Source organism: Meriones unguiculatus, chromosome X (assembly GCF_030254825.1).
Source record: "Meriones unguiculatus strain TT.TT164.6M chromosome X, Bangor_MerUng_6.1, whole genome shotgun sequence".
In the NCBI taxonomy this organism is placed as follows: domain Eukaryota; kingdom Metazoa; phylum Chordata; class Mammalia; order Rodentia; family Muridae; genus Meriones; species Meriones unguiculatus.
The window spans coordinates 149,749,494-149,759,597 of record NC_083369.1 but is presented as its reverse complement, the minus strand read 5'-3'; the positions used below and the strand labels follow the sequence as shown (position 1 = coordinate 149,759,597).

The 10,104-nt window shown below is 40.2% G+C and overlaps 1 pseudogene; it reads left to right on the top strand.

The window, feature by feature from the left end:
• The first annotated feature begins 239 nt into the window (after positions 1 to 239).
• The window catches only part of LOC132649978 (uncharacterized), a 51,209-nt pseudogene continuing 41,344 nt past the window's right edge, over positions 240 to 10,104 (top strand).

The following is a 10,104-nucleotide window of genomic DNA, read 5'->3' as shown; positions in this document are numbered from 1 at the left end:
AGCCTGGCCCACCCAAAGCGGGTCTCCTCAACCGCTGCGCCCCGACTTCCGGGGCGCGCAGACTAGGCGTCACAGTGACAGCGCCTCTGGGCGTCACAGTGACAGCGCCCAGGGAAGCACAGAAGGAAGCGGTGACTAATGGAGGAGTCGCTCTCTGAGTCGCTGCAGGGATGTCTGAGCAGCCCCTGCCACCAGCTGACAATGGGGCCTCTGGCTCCTGAGATGCCCTGCCCGCGCCCATGGCCTCCAGCATCGATTCCTCCCAGGGTGGTAAACCCTGTGGAGGCTTAGGGACTGAGGTGGCCTCCATCCTGCCCCATCTGCCGCCACCCATGCCGCCCCTGTGCACCGCCTCAGGGGCCAACCCCGCCAGAGCTCCACCTGGCCTGGCCATGTCCCTGGCTGGGCCGCAGGCATTCCGGGATCAGCTGCAGGTGTTCAGGTCCCAGCCTTGGAGACCTCGAGGAGTTTGGAGACCTCTTTATGAGCAGGAGCCACAGAGCGTTTGAAGAGCCTATACCTGGCCATGGATGAGCAGAAGACTTCACTGCCCAGGTCCTGGAGCCTGAAGGACAAGTTCAGCTACATTGGCATCTCACAGAACAACCTGAGGGTGCACTACAGAGGTATGGGATTCCAGGTCTCACTTAGAGATCAGACAGTGCTGGGTGAGGCTCTGGGCTAGGGAAGGAGCTTGGCTTCTTAGGCCCAGAGTGGGATGGTTTGAGGGAATCCAGGATGACGGGATACACTGCCCCTTCCTATTTCCCTGAGATAAATCTACTGGCCAGAGTTGGGTTACATTGTTCTCCAGGTAGCGAAGGTGAGGTTATCTCCTCTTATGCAGTGGTGGGTGCGAGACAGGATTCCGAGGTACAGTTTCTAATTAATCGAGACCCAAGATACACAGGAGGGACAGAGAGGCCTAATCAGTGTGTTATTTGTCCCAAATTATGCCTGAGATTGTGTAGGAGTAGAAAATGAGAAGGGACCCAAGCTGGCCATCATTGTATCTTACTGAATGCAACTGGGAGAGTGAGAGGGGAACCTCTGTATTCCCTGTTTTCTTCAGGGAGCAGAACTGCCCCCTCCTCTATCCCAAATTGGAAATGTCCTGTGTTTCCAGGTGGTGTTACATGAAGTTTTGTTGAAAACAAGGGTTTTCAAAGATACCAATTAGCCTTTTGAAGAAAATTGGCTTATATTTTGCCCCTCAGCTAACATACTTAGCCACCTTAGGCTTCTGCTCCTTCCCATCCTCACTTTTCCGAGGTTATAACAAAGCTTTAAACAATTCAGTTGTATAGAAAATTATAAATGACAGGGGCAGGGTTGAATTGTACCTAAGATTAAATGCCTTCATCATGTTTACTTTTGTGGAACAGTCAAAAAACAATGCAGTGCTATCATTTTTGATACACATCCCGGTGGCTCTGAATCTAAAGCAGAGGAGTGTTTACATTCTAAGCAGGCTCTTTTTGATTGGCTATAAAGGAAGGGGGGGGTCTTCAGATCCTAGCGATATGTAGGTAGAGTATACAAACCTGTGGCAAGATTCAGAAAGAATGAACAACTGGGGTTTGAGAAGAACCTTGAAAAATCAGCTACTGTTTAAATGAGTATGGCAACAGAAATCTGCTGAATGATTTGGTTGTAAAGAATCTACCCAAAGATGGGCCTTCTTACATTTCTTCTTGTTGTCATAGATCCAAAGAAGTACTTACTATTTCGAACATTATATTCCTTTATATTCCATTATATTCCTCTATATAAGTGTCTGAAATTTTCAAAATACCAAAGGGTTTTTTCCCCTTTAGTTAGGACATTTTGTTGATTTCCTTGTGGATTATTACTTAATTTTGGTTTTAAATTGGTGTGAACAGTAAGTGCTATGCTATGTTCATTTCTGTTTTGGCTGCCAGAATGCTTTTGTTAGATTTGACAGAACTTCATTTTACATTTAAAGGCAGAGATTGTGTAGGGGAGGTTAGTGAGCAAAGAATCCCAGCTTTTGTGAATCCCAGCAGTCACTGGTGGTATTAGCTCTGTTAGGAGAGTGGGCATCAGAGTCTTCTGAGTGCTGTGGTATTTGACCTGGATGGTCAGTAAGAAAATTTCTGTGGGAGCTTAGCTCTCATGATTGTGGCTAATGTGGCATTGTAACATTCCTTGATTGGTTGTATTTACTTCTTTTATGTAAAATTAATCATCTAGGCCAGAGACAAATGCATGCTTACGTGGTTGGGCTTTGAATGTCACAGTTTTCCTGTGGCCTTTTTCTTACTTTCTGTTGTGTGACACTGATATTCACTTTCTGGAAACATTCTTGTTTGATAAACATGAACCATTAGTTTTGGAAGAACAGAGTGGTTGTCATTCTTTTCTCCAGTTTTTATTTCCTTTGTCTCTCCTTTTCCCATGTTACAAAGACAGTGTCTCTCTTCTAAACCTTCATGGAGTCTTGCTATTTTAAAGTCTGTGTCTTTTCTGGTGTTGCTTTTTTTTTTTTTTTGGTTATTTGTTTGTCTTTTGAAGGACACCAAATGCACTGGACAACTTTAACTCAAGAGCAAAAAGGAAATGTAGATTAATAAATAAAATGTAAAATTCACAAGCAAGAGTAGATGTTTTATGTGATGTATCCTTGTGCTGCATTGCTTTTTTAACGTGAAATATTACTCTTTGCATTTTTCTGTATTACAAAACTGTAAAAGATTGATCAAACTTGTTTTCCAAAAATGATGATATTGATTTTGGTCTGCACACATTCTGTGTTTAAAATTTTCTTCTAAACTGGAAATGCTGATCCAATTTAGAATTGGAATTGGAAGCAGTATCTTCAGAGATGGGAAGGTTCCATGTTAAAAATGACAAATACCTAGATAAAAATGGATTGAATTGCAGGAGAGTTATGGTATATGTGGAATAGTGTGTTATTTTTTTTTCTTTTAACTGTGTACATGTGTGTGGGTGTTTGCTCCTATCAGTTTGACATGGTACAGTTGTGGAGCTCAGATGACAACTTGTGGGAGTGGATTCCCTCTTTCCTCCATGTGAATTATAGGGATCTAATTCAGGTCATCAGACTTGTTGGCAGGTGTCCTTACCCATTGAGCCACCTTGCTGGTCTTATGATAAATTTTTGAGGCATTTTATGTAACAAGCTATTATTGAAACACTCAAGACTAGCCCTCTTAAAAAATTGTCAGTTGATTAATTTCTAAAGTAACAGGTTTAGAATTGATTATAATAACTTTATTTTATTTTTGATGAATATTAAAGAATCATTTAATGAATATGACATTGGGTTCAGTTAGCATAAATGCTTCAATTACAGATCCACTCTCTCTTTCAGATGAGTGGAAGCATGCACACACACACTATCAGGACTCTTTAAAGAGACACAAACAGATCTGACACAAGTAGATTTGGCAAGTGGGAGCACCTGAAGGTTAGATTTTCACAATCTTGTGTAAGTCAGCCAGGATTGACAATTTTGTGGGGTTAAAGAGATGGTTCAGCTGTAAGGGCACTTATTGAGCTTGTAGAAGACATGGATTTAATTTCTAGCACCCACATGCATGCAGGCAAAACACTTCTATACATAAATAAATTTAAAAAAATCAAAAATAAAACTAATTTTTCTGTCTCCAAATTTTGTGATTTCTGCTTTAATTGTAATAACTCATTTCATTTGTGTTGATTTATTTTCACTTTAGTGAAAGACAGTTGCCATCAAAGGTATTTCTCATTAGGGGAAGAGGTAACTGAAATTCAGTAATGCTTCAGAAAATTTGGGACACTTTGGTAGTCCTGCCTTGCAGTGCTTTGAACAGATGACAGAGAATTGGAACGTGGGAGCCTGAAGAAGTGGTGAAATGGTGAAGTGCACCTTTTAATTGTAGCATCTTTATTCTTTTTATGTGTGGGTGTCGGGTATGCATGCCTGAGTGCATGTGCCCTGGTGTCCAGAAGAGGGCATGGGATCCCCTGGAGCTGGAGTTACTAGCAATTGTGACCCACATGGTGTCGGTGCCAAAAACCAAACTCAAGTCCTGGGAGAGCATCAAGTTGTGTTTTTGCAGAGCAATCTCCCCAAGTCGCAGCAGTTACTAGTCTTCAACCCTTACTAAATATAATTCCCGGAAAATGTTGTACTGTTTCCTTATTATATTTTTAATGTAATTAGGAATCTACATGCAGGCTTATGTGCTATTGTGTGTTATAAGCACATACATGTGGAGGTCAGAGGACAACTTAAAATGCTTATTTTCTCTCCATCTTGTGGGTCCTATTGCCTGGAGTTTAGGTCATTGTGGTACTCCTATTCACTGAGCCATCTCACTGACTTAAAAATATATTTGTTAAGTCTGATCAAATATCTTAAGAAATGTTTGCTTGGAAAGACAAAGGAGGATTATAGGGGTGATAAGAAGGTGGCTTAATGGGTAAAGTGTTTTCTCTACAAGCATGAGGACCAGAGTTCAGATCACCACCACTCACATGAAAGCAGTTTGTGTCAGTGTGCACCTGAAACCCTTGGTGTGTGTGTGTGTGGGGGGGGTGATTGGTTGTCCAGATGAGCCCAGGTATGGCTTAGGGAGTTTTTAGCCAGAGAACAGCCAGTTCCAGGTTCAGGGAGAGATCATAAAACAAGACTAAAAGTGATTGAGGAAGATAACTCATTTACTCTGCACACACACACACACACACACACACTATATAAGGGTAATTTAAGAGATCTTTAAAAACAAGAAATTTATAATGGGCATGGAGGTGAGTTCCTGTAATCTCAGGATGTGTGGGAGGTTGAAGACACAGAGTTTTATTTTACCAGCCTGTCTTTCATACTAAGATTTTGTATCAAAGCAAAAAATCAAATGAATTGGAAGTGAACTGAGTTTTCCCTTGGATCTCTTTGCTAAAATTTGATAAATTTGCTTTGATGGAACTTAATAATTATACTCAGAAAAAACTAGCTAGGTATGGGGCAGATAATTCTGTTAAGTTTGTCACCTTGTCTACTCAACTCATTCATTCTTTCGTGTAAACTCCATGTTTACTTGGTGCCAGTTTCGGGGCGTAAAGAAAATTAAAATACCATCTTTGACTGCACAGAGTTCAAAGAAAATAAAATGAAGAAGTGGGGGAAATTTTAGAATGATATGGTGGAAGATAGGAGCCTCTAACTCAGACTGGCCCTCATACTTCCTAATGCTGTGACCTCATGTTGTGGTGACTCCAACCATAAAATTATTTTTGTTGCTACTTCATGACTGTAATTTTACTACTGTTATGAATTGCAGTGTAAGCATCTGTTTTCTGATGGTCTTAGGCAACTCCTGTGAAAGAGTCATTTGACCCTGCCCCCAGTGGACCTCAACCTACAGTTGAGAACCACTGCTGTTTCTTGGAAAAGTTAAGCTCGGTAGCCAAGCTTAAAAGATGAGAGAAAGGTCTAGGGCAGAGTGTATGAAAGTCAAAAGCATGGAGTAAACAGTTATTCTAAGTTGGATCTGTAAGCTTAGACTTTATTCTGTAGGATGTAGAGAATCATCAAGAGATATCAAAAGGAAGTGCCTGACTCATTTTAATTTAAGACCACACATTGATTGAAAGATAGATTCAAGTGTACAAGGAAAAAATGCCAATTGTTTTAGGAATCTGTTGCTTTAAAGAATGTAACATGGAGAGTGGGAAGGGACAGAGAAATGCATGTATATTTCTGAGATTTTTTTAAGGTAACACAGAAATATGAGGAATAATGTGAAAAATAAAGAGGTATTACATACCTAGCTCTATAGATTTCTTAAAGTAAACCTTGAATCAAATTGGTTTGGAAGATGTCAGCACTGCATTATAATATCCTTGAGGATAATTGAAAATGAGAATCTTTTGTTTGTTTCTGAAACAGGATTTCACAGTGTAGCCTTGGCTGGCCTGGAAGTAGTTATATAGACGACGCTGGCTTTGATATCAGAGATCCACCTACCTCTCAACTTTCTGAATGGTGGGATTAAGGATGTGTGCCACCATGCCAAGCCCTAGAAATTGGAATCTTAATAAGAGATTTTCATGGAAATCAGGAGATGCTGAAAGAAAAAAAAAAAAAAAAAAAGCCTCACAATGGAGCTGAGTAACTGTACTGGAATCAAGGGTTTTTAAGTGAACTCACCCATGGAAATTCACAAAGCTGTACCAATTCTGGAGCTGAGACTCAGCTACAGCTGCAGATTTTAGATCTTTGCTCCATGACTGGCTTATCTTTCCTTCTCATTTGAAGCTCTGTGGAAGTATGATGCCTGCTGAGCTACTACACAGTTTATTGTCTAGAGCTTTCACGGGTATTACTATATGAGTTAGTAATCTTCACACAGGTTGCTAACATGTTGGATTAGTTATTTTTCTCAACGCTGTAAGAAAATGAGTTGCAGAAACATCATAGGAGGATTGGTTTATTTCTGTTCATCCTTTTGAAGGTTACACAGTCCTCCATAGTAGGGGAAGGCATGTTGGGGTTCTTGGATGCAACAGGACGCTGAGGCTGCTTCCTTTGTCCTATGGATCAGGAAATAATACCTCTGATCCACCCTCAACAACTCATTTATTGCAACTCAATGGATACCACCTCTTAAAGGTTCCAACATACTTCCCTGATTGATCTAACGGCCAGGGACCAATTTTAAACATGTGCTTGTGAAGGACAGTTCACAAGTAAAATCATAACACATGTGTTGGCTTAGATTAGAATGGGAGTAGTAATAAAATGCAGAGTATTTGTGGTAACACACAGTCTGAGCCCTGCTTTCTTCATTAGGGACAATGTGAGGACCTTCCTCCTGGGAAGGGTTTTAAGTCATCTGAAGCCTGCGAAGAGGGATTACTGTTAGCACTGTTTGGGACTTATCCTGAGGAGGTAGGTGAACTGACAGTGTTTTACTGTATGGAGGGAGAGAGCTATGGCAGAGGCAGAACATTAATGGGTCATTAACAGGCAGATGCAGGCACAAGAAGAAACTGTTTTGAGGTACCTGGGTGGAAAGGAGAGCAGTGTCATGGGACCTGAGCTGTGGAAATTAGAAAGGAGGAAGAGGTCCCGTATACAGTGGATAGTGTAGTGTGTAGTGGATAGACCTGGAAAATTGATCACTGGTTTTGTAATAAGACCATTGTAGCCTTAGGGATGGCAGTCTGTATTTCATGATGGAAATAAAACCCAGCTGTCAGGAGTTGAAAGGATAAGTGGAGGTTCCAAGTAGAGATGATGTGGCAGAGAGGGCACTCTTGAGGAACATAGCAAGATTATCTTTATAAGGTAAGGGAAAAACATCTCTGTTTTTAATGGCCAATATTTGGTTACATTTTAGCTGAGGGCTAGATTCTGATATCATCAGGGTAGATAGAAATCCCACGATCAAGACTTTTGAAAGTAATGTGACAACAGTTGTATTAGTTCTGCATCAGTCTTCATTCAGTTTGTAAGTAAAACTGAAGTGATGTTCAAATTGGTATGAGACTATGATTTTAGGTAAAGGTAAATTTGTTACTCAATACCAACCTGAATACAATACTAACAGGGACAATTGTTTATCACACAGAGGCACAGAACTAGTGATAAAAGTGAATAAATTGTGGGGACTTTGTGTTCTCAAAGGGTGAGGTAAAATTGAAGAAGATTTTGCTAAAGATATTTTGTTTGAGCGCTGATGAGGTAAAGACCAGTAGCAGTCTTTGCAGAACACAGGTAGTAGGTCCTGGAGAGGAGAAATAGACCATGGGAGGCAGGCTGGTGTGGACATGGATCACATTGGAATAGCAGAGTGGAGAACTGACTTTGACTACATCTAATGGCCTCTCATTTTCTTCATTAAATAAACTCAGCAAGCTTCAAAAGCTTAACATGAATGAATATGAAGTGGATGATCGTTTTAGAATAACTGAAACAGGTTGACTGAAGATTTCTGAACATAAAGTAGGTGACACTGAGAAAGACCAGGTGATGAATTTGTGGCAGTGATCTTTTACCACATTGACTGCTAGGGTAGTAGAATTGTAAGTGGTTTGTGATACTGATGAAAGGCCATGGATACGGCTTTGCTGGTAAGGGTGGTGGAAGTATAGGCTTATGAAGGAAATCAAGGGCATTTGAGGCCTTTTAAGAGATTCTCCGTTAAGCTTGTCCTTGAAGAAGAAAAAAAAAATCCCAAGGAAAGTTTCAGAAAATTAGATAACCTGTAAAAGTGAAGTCTTTAGATAGTGTGTTCTATAAGAAGACAACAGGCATTTCTGTTGCAATGCCACAAATGCATTGTGGAGAAAACCTTGTTTTCCATACAACTGTGCATTAGAAATAACAGGACCCTGGGAGGGTGAGGCTGGGATAATTACTTAGGAGTGTGGAACTTTGTAACAACACAGCAGTCACAGTTCTAATGAGATGCAAGCCTTGGTGAGTCCCCACTGGTATTTGTACTAGCATTGCACATGTCTGACACTTCAGCCTTAGATTCTTCTTGAAGGTGTTCTTGACACCTAATTAATTGAAATGAAAAGCCTCTTTAAAAAACATAACAATCCCAAAACTCCAAACAAGGAATACACATGTTAGAATGGCTAAATTTTAACCATAACCTGAGAGTTTGCCAGGTGTTGGTGTGGCTACCTAACAACAAAACCTCAAATTATTGTTAGTGGGGATGCACAATGGTATAGCCACTTTGGATATGGTTGGCTGTACTAATACAACAAACGATGTGTTCATCCTACTTCCCGTTAGCAGTATACCCAAATATTTACCTAGCTCATCTGAATACCTAAACCTTCTCTGCTGGTCAATATTTGTACCAAATTTACTGACGATCTTTAAAGTGGTAGCAACCAAGATATCTTTCAGTAATTGGTGACAGATGGGATCAAGAGACCCAAGAAGTTTGATGTAATGGGATGTTATCAAGGAACAATGTAGTGCGCCATCAGGTCATCATGCAGACATGTCGAATTTGAACTCCGTATTCCTAAGTGAAGGCAACCTGTCTAAAAGGACTAAGTAGAAAGGGTAAAAGAGTAGAGGCAGTGAAAAAGTGTGATTGTCCAAGGAATGGGATCAAATAGACTAAGCATAGAGGGTATTTTCAGACAGTAAAAATATCTTGTGTGCTTGTGGTACTGTAGTGTGGATACATGGCATTGTGTCTTAGGCAAACTATAGAACTTTATAATACCAAGAACTGTAACGAACACAGATTTAAAAAATCATTTAGGAGAGAGGCAAAAACTCCAGGGTAGAATGCAGAATGTGATTTTTATTTTTTAAGTAGCATTTCAATGCATTCTGGCTAAATGGCTTAATGCTGTGCTACATCCCTAGCCTGTTTTAATATTTTTAGACGGGGTCTATATAAGTTGCCCATGTAGTCATTCATTTTGCAAGCTGCCTCCTTCAGTACACTGTGTGTACTGAGTAACAGGTCAACACTACCAGGCCCACCTTGACAAAATAATCTAGGCACTTTCCACCCTTTTTCATTTTCTTTGCGCTCTCTAATCACCTTTCTCCTTTGTTCTTTTTGATAAGGCAGCAGCTCTCAAACTGTGAGTCACAACCTCTTTGGGGGTCAAATGAAACTTTCACAGGAGTCACATATTACATAACATGTATATTTACATTATGATTCATAAATGTAACAAAAATATGGTTACAAAGCAGCAATGAAATAATTTTATGGTTGGGGTTCACCACAACATGAAGAACTCTGTTAAAATGTCTCCGAAGTAGGAAGGTTGAGAACCACTGTGATAGGGTCTCCTGTAGCCCAGGCTGTCCTTGAAGTCACTATGTTTAGCTGAAAGCAACTTTGAATTCCTAATTTTCTGCTTCTAACTCCCAAGTGCTGAGATTGTAGATGTAAACCACCCTACCCAACTTAATAAAACAATCTTCATTGCATAACATTTGAAATAGCCTCAGGGAAAGGGAGAAAGTATTGATCTCAGTAACTTTTGAATTAATGAATTCTAAGTAAAGGCAAAGAAAACTACATTTGGAACTCTAGTTGATAAACGTCATATCCTATGGGATTGTGGGTAATTTTCTAATGCCAATTC